The 12164-nt window shown below is 45.2% G+C and overlaps 1 long non-coding RNA gene across 1 annotated transcript; it reads left to right on the top strand.

The window, feature by feature from the left end:
* The first annotated feature begins 410 nt into the window (after window positions 1-410).
* On the top strand, window positions 411-10383 carry LOC138295222 (uncharacterized). Its single transcript, XR_011203545.1, has 3 exons — window positions 411-538; window positions 1982-2116; window positions 9779-10383. It is a non-coding gene; the product is annotated as an uncharacterized lncRNA (long non-coding RNA).
* Window positions 10384-12164: the final 1781 nt, after the last annotated feature.

The following is a 12164-nucleotide window of genomic DNA, read 5'->3' as shown; positions in this document are numbered from 1 at the left end:
AGACTCACATGTCCACTGCTCAAATTAACTCACATTTCCCTATACTAATCCACCACTAATCTTTTTCGGTTCTGGAGTAGTTAGTGTGCTACTTGCCGAAAAGTGCTTTGACGCCTCGTCAGGGGTAGTAAGCTCTATATAAATACAATTGCAATTACAATACATTTCAAGGTAACTGTGTCCATGCACCAATCATGGACATATAATGCTGTGCCCTGTTATGTGTTGGAAAGGTTGGCACACCTTTCAGGATATCAAACACAAGTACATCCGTCTTCAGCAGACAAGGACGGGGGTGGCGGCTCATTGGACACGTAGTAATTGGAAGAGGCAACAAGGGCTGATTCATACGACAGATTCATCCAACTTCCCAGCATTCATCAGTGTTGCAAAACAAACAGGTAAAGACCTATAAATCTGGTCGCCTCCATCACCTGGAGTTCAGAATCATCTTTGACTGCCAAGATGAAGACAGCCGGCTGTTACCTCCTTGTCCTGGCACTTCTGCTGGGCCCTGTGTTCCAGATATGTGCAGCTGGTGAGTACAGGCTCACTCCTCAGTGTGCCTTCTCTACAATCTGCCCTTCTCTTCACACACCACAGCCCCATCGCTGCTGCCTCGTCTCCTTGTCCTCAGACTTCTGCATGCACTGTCTATCCCTCTTCACTCTCCTCTCAGCACCACCCACCAACGACCCCTTCCAGCTGAAAGCAGACTTCCTGGGCTACCCCTTCAATCGCCCTAAAGCAGAGACACCTCTTTCTGTCTAATGTGTACTCCTCACTCAGCCTTCATGCTGGTCTTTGCCTGTCTTTTCCCCTTGCAGAGATGTAATGTCTTCACCCATTCCAAACCACTAATTGCTGTGTCTCTGTGCACTCAGTGCTCACTTGTCCTGGCACCTCTGCCCATGGAGTGGGGCTGTGTGTGTTCTGTTAGAGGGCAGCATGATGATACCATGGGTGGAGAATCTTAACTCTAAGACATAGACACATCTAGAAGCAGTGCCTAGAGGTTTGGGAGACAGTGGTGGAGTGTATCTGAAGGTGGATGGATTCAGCCTCCACTTTGCTGCACCCGACAGACGGTGATGGGTCCACGCCTTGTAAACAAAGCCTCTAGACTAGCTGTCAGTCAGCAAAGAGTTCAATATAAGCAGGTGAGTGGTACAGGTTAGGGAACTAAAGAGGTGGAGACAGAGCTTCAAATATAAGGGGTCTTCGCCCCTTATAAGCTGTAGTAGAAGGAATGAACTCTAATGGCTGATGGGGGAAGAAACAATGAGCTCTGACAGTGGGAGAGAGTTTCAAAGACTGATGGAAGAAGAATCTATGAGATTTAACAGTAGGAGCTCTAATGAGTGGGGTGAGGGGTAGAAGGGACGCTGAGCTCTAACAGTGGGAGAGAGCTTTAAGGAGAGATGGAAGCAGTAACAATGAGCACTAAGATTGGGAGAGAACTGTAAAGACTGGTGTCGAAAGAGACCCTGAGGCTAAGTTATTTCTAATAAAAAATCAGAGGAATTCCTATTTCTGGGAATCCTAACTATAACTTGCTACCACTAGGCTAAATATATATATATAATATCTCAATCTATCAAAACAATGTTCTTTCAGGCTTAGAGTGATGCATGAACTCTGGGTAGTTCCCACGTTTAGGTGGAGAGCGGTTCCAGTATAAAGCACCCCACAGCACCAGCAACATTCTAGATGTGCTACGTGAACTAGGTGAAAACGACTGTTTTATCAATAGTAGAGCGTTAGTACATTAGTGAGGGAGTGCAAGCTTCCTTGGGAGGGGGCTGTGTGCGCCTTGACGCTTCCTCACGGCTAGGTGTGCACTGGGATGGTTTTGGTGAACTGGATGATGTCCAGCTCAGCACAAAGGTCTGTGCTCAAGTGTCCTCTCCATTGTAATAGGGGGTTGGATCTGAGTAATGAGGCCAGCAGGCTGACTCGTTCTTACATCTTGTTATTACAGACAAACCCGGGAGCTGTCCTTTCGCAGGAGTGTGCGATCTATTGAGCTTCGACGTGAGGTGCAATGGAGATGAAAGCTGCGGTGGTACCCAGAAATGCTGTAGGAACCTGTGCACCATTCTGTGCCTTGATGCAGGTATGACGTCAATGCACGGGTCTCCTTGGCAACGCCCATCATTTCACATGGAGGGGGGCCCCCTTCCTTCAGGCTGCTTTGGGTCTCAGAGCACCAACAACACAGGAGAGTTTCTTACAATAAGTCTGATACTGAACATACATTCACACCTGTAGGGCTGCAGGGCAAAGGTCACAGTCCATGTTGTTATCATGGTACAGCCTAACCCTCTTTGAGAATAAACTGATTCAAACTTTTACTTCTTAGGGAAAACGAATGAGCTCCTAGGAGGCTCACTCAAGTCTGATTTATAGATTTAACCCCTGGTGCTATGGTTCTGGTGAAATATCTCTATGTATATTAAACGTCTATACATGACATGCAGTAGCCATGGGTTTGGGTCCTTTTTAGTAAAAAAGGTTCCCTCAAACTTTATTGAGATGCAAAAAAAGGGAGATTGTTAGTGCATCAGCAGTGCAAGCTTCCTTTACACACAGAAACGCTCAGGCTTGGCAGCAGCAGTGCGAGCTTCCTTTACACACAGAAAAGCTCAGGCTTGGCAGCAGCAGTGCGAGCTTCCTTTACACACAAAAACGCTCAGGCTTGGCAGCAGCAGTGCGAGCTTCCTTTACACACAGAAACGCTCAGGCTTGGCAGCAGCAGTGCGAGCTTCCTTTACACACAGAAAAGGTCAGGCTTGGCAGCAGCAGTGCGAGCTTCCTTTACACACAGAAAAGGTCAGGCTTGGCAGCAGCAGTGCGAGCTCCCTTTACACACAGAAAAAGTCAGGCTTGGCAGCAGCAGTGCGAGCTCCCTTTACACACAGAAAAGGTCAGGCTTGGCAGCAGCAGTGCGAGCTTCCTTTACACACAGAAAATCTCAGACGTGGCAGCAGCAGTGCGAGCTTCCTTTACACACAGAAACGCTCTGACTTGGCAGCAGCAGTGCGAGCTTCCTTTACACACAGAAACGCTCAGGCTTGGCAGCAGCAGTGCAAGCTTCTTTCACACACAGAAACGCTCTGACTTGGCAGCAGCAGTGCGAGCTCCCTTTACACACAGAAAAAGTCAGACTTGGCAGCAGTAGAGCGAGCTTCCTTCACACACAGAAAAACTCGGACTTGGCAGCAGCAGTGCGAGCTTCCTTTACACACAGAAAAGGTCAGGCTTGGCAGCAGCAGTGCGAGCTCCCTTTACACACAGAAAAGCTCGGACTTGGCAGCAGCAGTGCCAGATTCTTTCACACACAGAAAAGCTCGGACTTGGCAGCAGCAGTGCCAGCTTCTTTCACACACAGAAATGGGCCAGAGTTGGCAGCAGCAGCTCGAGCGTAATCCACACATAATGGGACAGAACAAGTAGCAACAGGGATGTTCACACACCCACAACAGGGATGCCTCTGGTAGCAGCAGAGCAAGCTTCTTCCACACACAGACCACGTGCAGCATTGCACATCCACAGACAGTGCAGCAGATAACACACAGAGACACAGCACACCCATCACACAAACCCACACACCAGATCCAGGTGTAAAACAGTGCAAATCTTCTGTTACACCTTTCTGGTGTTTTGTGGTAATCAATAATATTTAATTATGGTTCAGTCATGTTTGCCATTGATTGATTCACCTATAAATTTGTGTTACATCAACGGATCTGCACCAAATCTGCCACTCTTAGCGCAGTCAAATAAGATCCCGTCATGCAATTCCATGCAGAGGGAAAACAGTCAAAAAGGGGAAAAAAATGTATTTCCCATTTTAGCTCCTACGAGAAGTTTTGCCCGCACCTAGAGCAAAAGCCACCAAACAGATTTACACCAGTCTTAGCAGGGACGGCGAACTTTACTCAGAAAGTGTGCTTTTGTTGATTAGATCCAAATCTGCTCAGTTCCTTTGGAGCTGTTGTGTCTTAAAGAGGTGCAGAATAGGCCTGAAAGGGGTCACACTTTGTATATCTTCTTTATGTCTTGTCAGTTGAAGAATCATTTGTTGATTTGCTTTTAGCTTTGGCACCAGTTGTCATGCATGACATTTCATACACACTTAGTTTGTGGCGCTTACTCTTTGTATTTTCAACTTTGTGCAGCTCCACCGAGGTGGGATGGCAGGTAAAAAATAGGGGGGCTAACAAGTGCTGATTCTCTAGTAAACCTGGCACTGTGTGACACATCTGCACACAATCTGGCAGGTGCCTGCGGGAATGCTTTTCTACTGGTGTGTCATGTGTCACAGTGGTGGCTCCCACTTTACCGTTCCAGGGTCACACCCTCGTTGTGTTCTGGCCTGTTTGTATTACACCAGAATTGAATAATAGCATTATATTTACTCTTGGTGAAAACATTCCATCAATCAAGAGCCTGAGGCAGCCAGTGAGAGTGTGTGATGGATGCTGCAGGCACAGTCAGATACCAGCACCAGGCATCAGAGAGATAATTCAGGAGCTGGCGAAACAACCCCCCCGGCCTGCCCTCAGGGCCCTGGCACACCTCAGCGCCTAACCTCCCCATGCCCTGCTAAAAAGCCGCATCTAAAGGTAGGCATGGGTGCTGAAGCCCTGTGGTGCCCATGGCTCTATGCCAATCAGCCAGTCATCTCACCCATTCCCATTGGTTGGAAAACAGTGGAGTGAAAGTACAGAGACTGAAATCTCAGATCTGTGACTGTGCACGATCATGGTTTCAGTTTCATGCTCCTGCCCTGATAGCAGAAAGAAGCAGAAGGACTCCAAACCTACACAGGCAACAGGGAAAGTACAAAGAAAACTTTTAAAAGCCTTGTGTTTATGCGAGCGTGTGCTTCTGTGAGAGAGTGTATGTATGTGCGAACATGTCTGTGTGTCTGTGTGACTGTGTGACTGAGAGCGTGTCAGTGAAGAAGTGAGTCAGATGGCCTCATTAGGAGTTTGGAGGTCCCACCAGGGGACCAACAAGCTCGCAGGGAGGACGCCACCACCAGGGTGCCCCCGCCCTATTACGAGGTTTTTGCCAGTCTGATTGGCGGAAACCTTGAAATCGAGCATTCCTGCCGGTCAGACCAGCAGGAACAATGCTATGAGATAGCACTCGGCTCCCTTAAAGGAGCCCAGTGCTGTCTCGTAGCACAGAGGGGGCTGACCAGCACCCTCGGAATGCTCCATGTCTGCAAAGCAGACAGTGCACATTCTGACGATGCTGGGCAACGGGGCCCCTGCACTACCCATGCCATGGGCATGGGCCTCCCTGTGGCCCTCGGCCCTTGTTCTCGGCCATCCTTTTCATGGCAAAGTCCCCACCATGAAAAGGATGGCAGAGAAGAAGGTTGTAATCAGCCAGGTGGCACTGAGTTCAGCACTGCCCTGGCTGACTACAACCAAGACCGCCATCACCCCGTCGGGATCTGTGATCCTGGTGGGGATGGCGGTCTTTAGGCAGGTCTGCCCGCTTAACTTGTAATGTGGTTTTCGGACCACCACTGCAACAGTGGTCCAACCATCACCTCTAGGCTGCCGGTCCTAGGACCGCCAGCCTCGTAATGAGGCCGAGAGTGAGTGGGAATGAGAGACAGAAGAGTGAGTAAAAGTGATGATGGATGAGAGTGAGGGAGAATGACAGTGAGTGTCAAAGCGAGTGATAATGAGTGAGACTGAGAATGAGACTGAGTAAGAGTGGATGAGTCAGTGAGTGAGACTAACAAAGAGTTAGAATGAGTGACTAAGTGAGCCTGAGTGTGCCAGAGTGAGACTGAGTGAGAATGAGTGAGTCTGAGCGAGTAAGAGTGAGATTGACTGAATCACAATGTGCAAATCTGTGTCAAACTGAGTGAGACTAAGCAAGAATGAGTAACTCACAGTGAGACTGGGTTAGCCTAATTGAGTTAAAGTGGGAATCAGTGAATGAGTAAATCAGAATGAGTGACCCTGAGTAGGACTGAGTGAGATTTAATAAGTGAGAATGATTGAGACTGAGTGACAATAAATGAGACTGAGTGAGATTGAGCCAGAATGAGTCAGAATGAGTTAGACTCAGTGAGTCTGAGTGAGTTAGGGTGAGATTGAGTGAGTCATAATGAGTGAAAATGAGTTGGACTTAGTGCGACTGAGTGAGCATGAATGAATCAGAATGAGTGAAAATGAACAAGACTGAGTGAGATTAGGTGAGATAGAGTGAGACTAGGCGAGTCACTGGGACAGGCTCAGTCAGAGTAGGTAAAAGTAAGTGAAAGTGCGAATGAGAGTACGTGAATGAATGAATGAAGCTGAGGGGGAATGAGTGATAGAGTAAGACTGAATGCCACTGAGTGTGAGCAAACACCCCACACCCTCTGGGAAGCAGTCATGGTCGCTCACTAGAATCTGAACCAAGGATTACGCCCACTACTTTGAAATGTCACCTCATCAAAGGGAGGGGAAGAGTTAAATACTGTCACTAAAGTTTTGATTTGCTGTTTACTTTGGAGCTGTTTGATGAATCTGCATCAAAGGTGGCAAGCAGTCAGCGAGAAGCACCAGGACCGGTGTGTCGGGTTTTGTGCAGATCTAATGACAGTATAGTAAAAGGAAGGGAGTCAGCAATGTTTTCATTTACTAGTATCTTTGGCCCTGTCTCATGGATTGACACTAAATGTGGCAGTGACTTGGTGTGTCTAGCCTACTTCTGATTCTCTCACTTTCTTGCTGGCCCGTGATGGGAGTAAGAGGAAAGACCTTCAGCGGGGAGGGATGGCAAAATAATAATTTGCTATTACATTTGTTAGTGTTTGAAGAACCCACTCAAATTTGGTAAATGTTTAGGAGGATGAGCTTCCTGTTGGTTAATTGAAATTCTGAGCTGCTGATCTGTCTAACAGAGGCAAGGGTACGTGGGGGTGATTAAAGTTTCATTCACTAATATGAATTGGGGTACATATTGTATTGCACACCGTAACTAGCAAATGCAGGGCTCTTCCAGTTTTGTGTTCAATGAACCAGAACTGATTTCTAACTGAGTTATTTTCATGATATAAATAAACACATAAATACACTGTAGGGCAGCAGTATGAACATCTGTTGAGTACCTTCTGCAGGGTTTGTAGACCTGAAACAAGGACCTAGTACCTAATGGAAGGTCCAGCACAAGCCCATGTAGATTGCCCTGGAGTGGTAGTCCCTAGCTGTGAAGCCTGCCATGGGCTTGCAAACCATACAACTGGATTCACAAACCCCACTTAAAATGTCATAAAACAAGGCCAGTCCAGAGGTCATGCTCTGCAGCCAACCCCCATGTGCACAGCCAAAGGCTGTGTTCAGTGAGCACTGCATCCCGCAGTGGTTGGGCGTAGGTCAGTGAAACCCTCTGTGCACAAATGCAATACATAATCCACAACACGCATGCAAACCATAACTCACACACCAAATGCAATGCTTATGATCTCACAATGGGGACTATTCACAAAGGTAACTTACACGAGTATTTTACATGTGTAATGTATTCTTACCCTTTTGAGTAAATTTACTCCTTCTAGTTATTCAGAAAATTCAAATATAAATACTACTTTAAGTTATTCAGAAAGCCAAATATATATGATTCAAAAGTGTAGTCTCACACTTCTTCCGTCTTGGAAACAATGAGGGAAGTGAAGTGTACACGTGTGAGTTCCTACTGCCAAAAAGACCTGGTAGTAAGTCCAGAACCACACATGCCCAACCACTGGTATTGCAGCATCCTCCCATAGAAAGCAATAGAGGTTGGGTACTAAAATAACATCCAATAGGAAATAATTTAAATTAAAATAAATAATTTAAAACAGTTCAAAATATGAATAGAGATATTTTAGTGTTAAACAACCTAAAAATAAAACAGTAATTATTTAATCATAAAATATTTTAACAACCTTTTTTACATTTATAAATTAATGTAACATTTCTTTTACTAAAAGATAAATGACAGAAATAATTCTATACATCACTTTTATTAAATTTTGTTTTCTAAGAAATTATTTTTTTTTAGCTTAATTGAGATAGTTTTAAAGTAAACTTGAGGAAAATATTTTTATTTAATTATATATTTAAATACTTAATTTAAGACCTTATAAAAAATTGATAGTGTGGTGCCTTTTTCTGCTCTATATTAAAAAAATTATATATACTTCACATTATAATTGAACATAAACATATTTTTACTAATTTAATATAAAGGTCAATAAACAATTTCACTTTTTCCTATCCACGTTAACTGAGGATTCTCCTTATGGCAAAGTATAAGAAAAGGAAGTACATTTGATTTAAATAACTGCCACCCACGTTTTTGGTGCAGCTCCAGTTTTCTGCTTCTCTTTCAAGACTTCTGAGGTCTCTGAAGTTTTCAAAATCCATCAACAACTAAACACCTACCTGTTCAAACTCTATCTTGCCCTACAATCCAAGATCACTTGACTCTTTCCTTTTCTCCTTTCTTTGCCCTCCAGTTGATTTTGCGCCCATTTCCGCCCCTCCAGCGTAACACCCATTCATCCTGGGTGTTTCTGCTCTTCTCTTGATGCTGAATTCAAAATAAGTCCTAACATATTTCCCTCCCACATTATTGTAAAGAGATCCTTTTTCCACTACAACAGAGATCCAGATGCGTACAGTGGCAGAATGGGGGTGGCAAGGCGGGGGGGTGAAAAGAAAGAACACTTACCTGTGTACGGCTGCCGTCTCTCCTCCATCCTCTTCTCTTCCTGACTCCCGGCAGCACAGACGCGCAGAGACTCCCAGACTCACCTAAGCCAATCACAACGCTGCTGTCACCAGCACGACAGCAGCATCGTGATCGGTCTGAGCGGCCTGGTTTGGCGCTCAGACAGGGAGTGGGAGCCTGTGCACATTCTCAGGCAAATCGTCATGCGCGCTTATGGTGCACATACAACTCCTTCCTGTGACACAGCCCAGCCCTGTCCCGCCCTAACCTGACTTTGCACTGAAAAATAAAATAATACCATTGTGTTATTATAATGGTATTTTTGCTCAGAGCAGTGGGGCGACGCTGCTCTGCCTTAGAGGAGCCTCAGCTGGATTCATAGTCTCTGCTCCTTGTGTAAAGCGCACTGACACCGATTTTAATTAGAGCGGTCTACATAAAAAGCTGTAGTTCATAAATAAATAGCAGTAATCTCCATCACACAAGTCCTACCTACTCTTTCTCATCGTGGTTCTTGTGAGTGAGGGTGATGAGTGAGAGGGGTGGTAATGTACATCTCTGCTGTGGTTTTTACCAAGAATAAGTGCATTTCAAGAGAGTGCAGAGTGTGTAAACATATTTCCAGTAGGTGGTGACTGAAAGAATGTCAGTAGGTTTGGTCTCCCTGATCCTTCCCTCTCCAGGGACTCCTCATATTTTTCTTGGGCTCAAAAGGATGCACAGGTGGGCACTGTGGTCCAGTGAACACTCTTCTTTACTGAAGACCAACACTGACTTGGATCTGGGACATACTTTTGAGACAGCTTTGTGCCTTCTAGAGGCATCTCACTTGTTTCTCTACATGCGAATGATTGACACCAAGGTTGCATTCAGTGTATAATGTTGCTTGATTCAGTGTATAATATTGCTTGATCCATCCTGCTCTACAGTTTTCTCGGTGTAGCAATGTGTTTTTTAGAACCTCCAGTACATATATATATTGTAAGAGTGAAAAGTGCTTAATTGTTACAATGGAGGATTGTTAGCTTGATTGTCTATATCTTTACAGTTCTCTAACTCTCCACCTCCCACGGACGAGGTCTGTCGAGGCCTAATGCCTGCTCAGCCGCTTACGCTTGGACGCACCAGACAGACCTGGTTCTTCTCTGACCAGCATCACGAAACCTTTCCAGAGACCACTGAAAGAAGAACCCTTCGGATGAGGGAAGGATGTGCTTCGCTTACACCCCTGCATCTTGCTGATAATACCCCCTTTACTCATATTAGACAGCCTTGAGAGCACAAAGCATTCAGTAACTCCTTGTACATTGCAGAATACTTGTGACAGGATAAGATCTATCCCTGGTCTTCTGAAGACATCTTTACACGGCCCATATCTGACAATGACTTCTAGCTCGCGAGGCAGTGGGGACATCTGCTCGTCATCAGGGCTGTTAGGAGAGTCTGCAGAGCCACACAAAGTCACAAGCAGCTAGATTTAAAAACAGCTGTTGGTGTTGCCCTCCCTTCTGGCTCCCTTCTCTGTATAATCTCGCCTTGTACACTGAGTTACTGTTTCAGAGGAAGGGGAGAATGCCATGCTTGTTGTTCTGTAATTGATTAAACATATGATTGAACTTCAAATAAGCAATAAAATCTGAATGCATGAACTTAGTAGGGTGTTGTTCCTATTTGCACTGCACAGAGTTTGTATTATTGTCCATCACAACCCCTGTGGGAGCCGACAGCCTTTCCTTTATTTTTTGCTCGGGCTCATTGAACCATCAACGTAAGTAAATACAACATATATGCATTAATTTAAAAGTATAAAATCTAGATAACATTCTTCAGCTAAACACATTCTTTTGCTTCATAAATGCTAAAAATACAATACAATCACCAAAGTCATCGTGTTCACAACATAAAAAGTCTACAGCCTTTGGGTTCCATCTAACATCAGAGCTTGATTAATTTCAGACTTGTACACTATGCCTTCTATGAAAACTTGGATACAGTAAACCCTATGCAAGTACGAGCATCTGGTTTGCAAATCATTCTCATTAGCTTTATTTTGGTGAGTTCACACCATAAACATGAATATACAAAATTTAAAAATATCTCGATAAATATTCAATACCATACAAAATGTTGTAAAAGAATTATTTTTAAATGTGATTAACAGAAATGACAAAAGTATGGGTGGGAAAAAATAAAAAAGAATCTAGGCATTCAAGCAAATGAAACAAATCGACTGCAAAACATGGTGAAATAAATCATAAACAATTTGCAAAGCAATGGGTATGGCATATGTGAGAGTTAGAGATATTGGCATTGTAAATGACAATGACTTTTACCTATATGTTTTGGTTTGGAGTGGAGTGGGTGTGTGTGAGGAGCCACAGCAACCTTCCCAGGCCTGTCGCTGCAGGAAAGAGGACACAACAAGGCTGCCATCTTGGGAGTGTTCTTGCCTCATTCCCACAGACTGGCTCTGATACCCTAGCGATGCAACCCTTTCTAATGTGTTTACCTAAACTTTTATAGCACCAAACAAGCCACAGCACAATGTGGCATTTTTGTTGCATTTAACTCGGAGAATGAGGGGTAAAAAGAGTTAGGAGCAAAGAAAAGGGGGCAGCCATATATTTCTGTGTGTAAAACTTTTAAAGGAATAAATCCTCTACTTTGGCAATACCAGTCTAACTTTTAAAAACATTGACTAGATACAAAGACAATAACAGAAGAGGCAGCTTAACTGCAAATGAATTATAGCGATTTTGTTAAAAATGGCACCCGCTTTGCAGCTCTATGAAAGGGCAGAACCTGTATTACCAAGCGCTATACTAAAAAAAGAGTTATTTCCAGACTGTCCCAACATGCACCGGACAAAGAAATCTAGGGGAGAGGATGTGGGTTATGGGTCAGAGCTGCCGGGAACATGGTTTGAGTCTTGTGACCAGTTCAACATCCTGTGATTCTGGGCAAGTCACTTAGGGGGTCATTTTGAGTTTGGCAGGCGGAAAGGCCCTCCTGCCAAACTCCTGCGGTCAGGTAGCCACCAGCACGGCTGCCTTTCCGTGGGCACCATTATAAGTTCCCTGCTGCGTCAGCAGGTGGAGAGGTTGTTTCTGCCTGCTTGGCCAGTGGGGAACAGCCCACAACGTTGACACAGGCTCATAATTGAGCCTGCAGCAATGTTGCGGTTTGTAGGGTGCAACAGCACCCATTGTGCTTTTCACTGTCTGCATAGCAGACAGTACAAAGCACAACAGGGCTGTCCATGGGAGACCCTGCACTGCCCATGCCATGTGCATGGACAGTGCAGGGGCCCCCATGGAGCCCCTGCATCCCGTCTCCGCCAGCTTTTACATGGCGGTGCAACTGCCATAAAAGCTGCCAGAGAGAGGGGGTCTTAATCCCTAGGGCAGCGCTGCTTGCAGTGCTGCTCTGGCGGA

This window comes from Pleurodeles waltl, chromosome 5 (assembly GCF_031143425.1).
Source record: "Pleurodeles waltl isolate 20211129_DDA chromosome 5, aPleWal1.hap1.20221129, whole genome shotgun sequence".
NCBI classification, from domain to species: domain Eukaryota; kingdom Metazoa; phylum Chordata; class Amphibia; order Caudata; family Salamandridae; genus Pleurodeles; species Pleurodeles waltl.
This window is presented reverse-complemented; position numbering and strand designations above follow the sequence as displayed.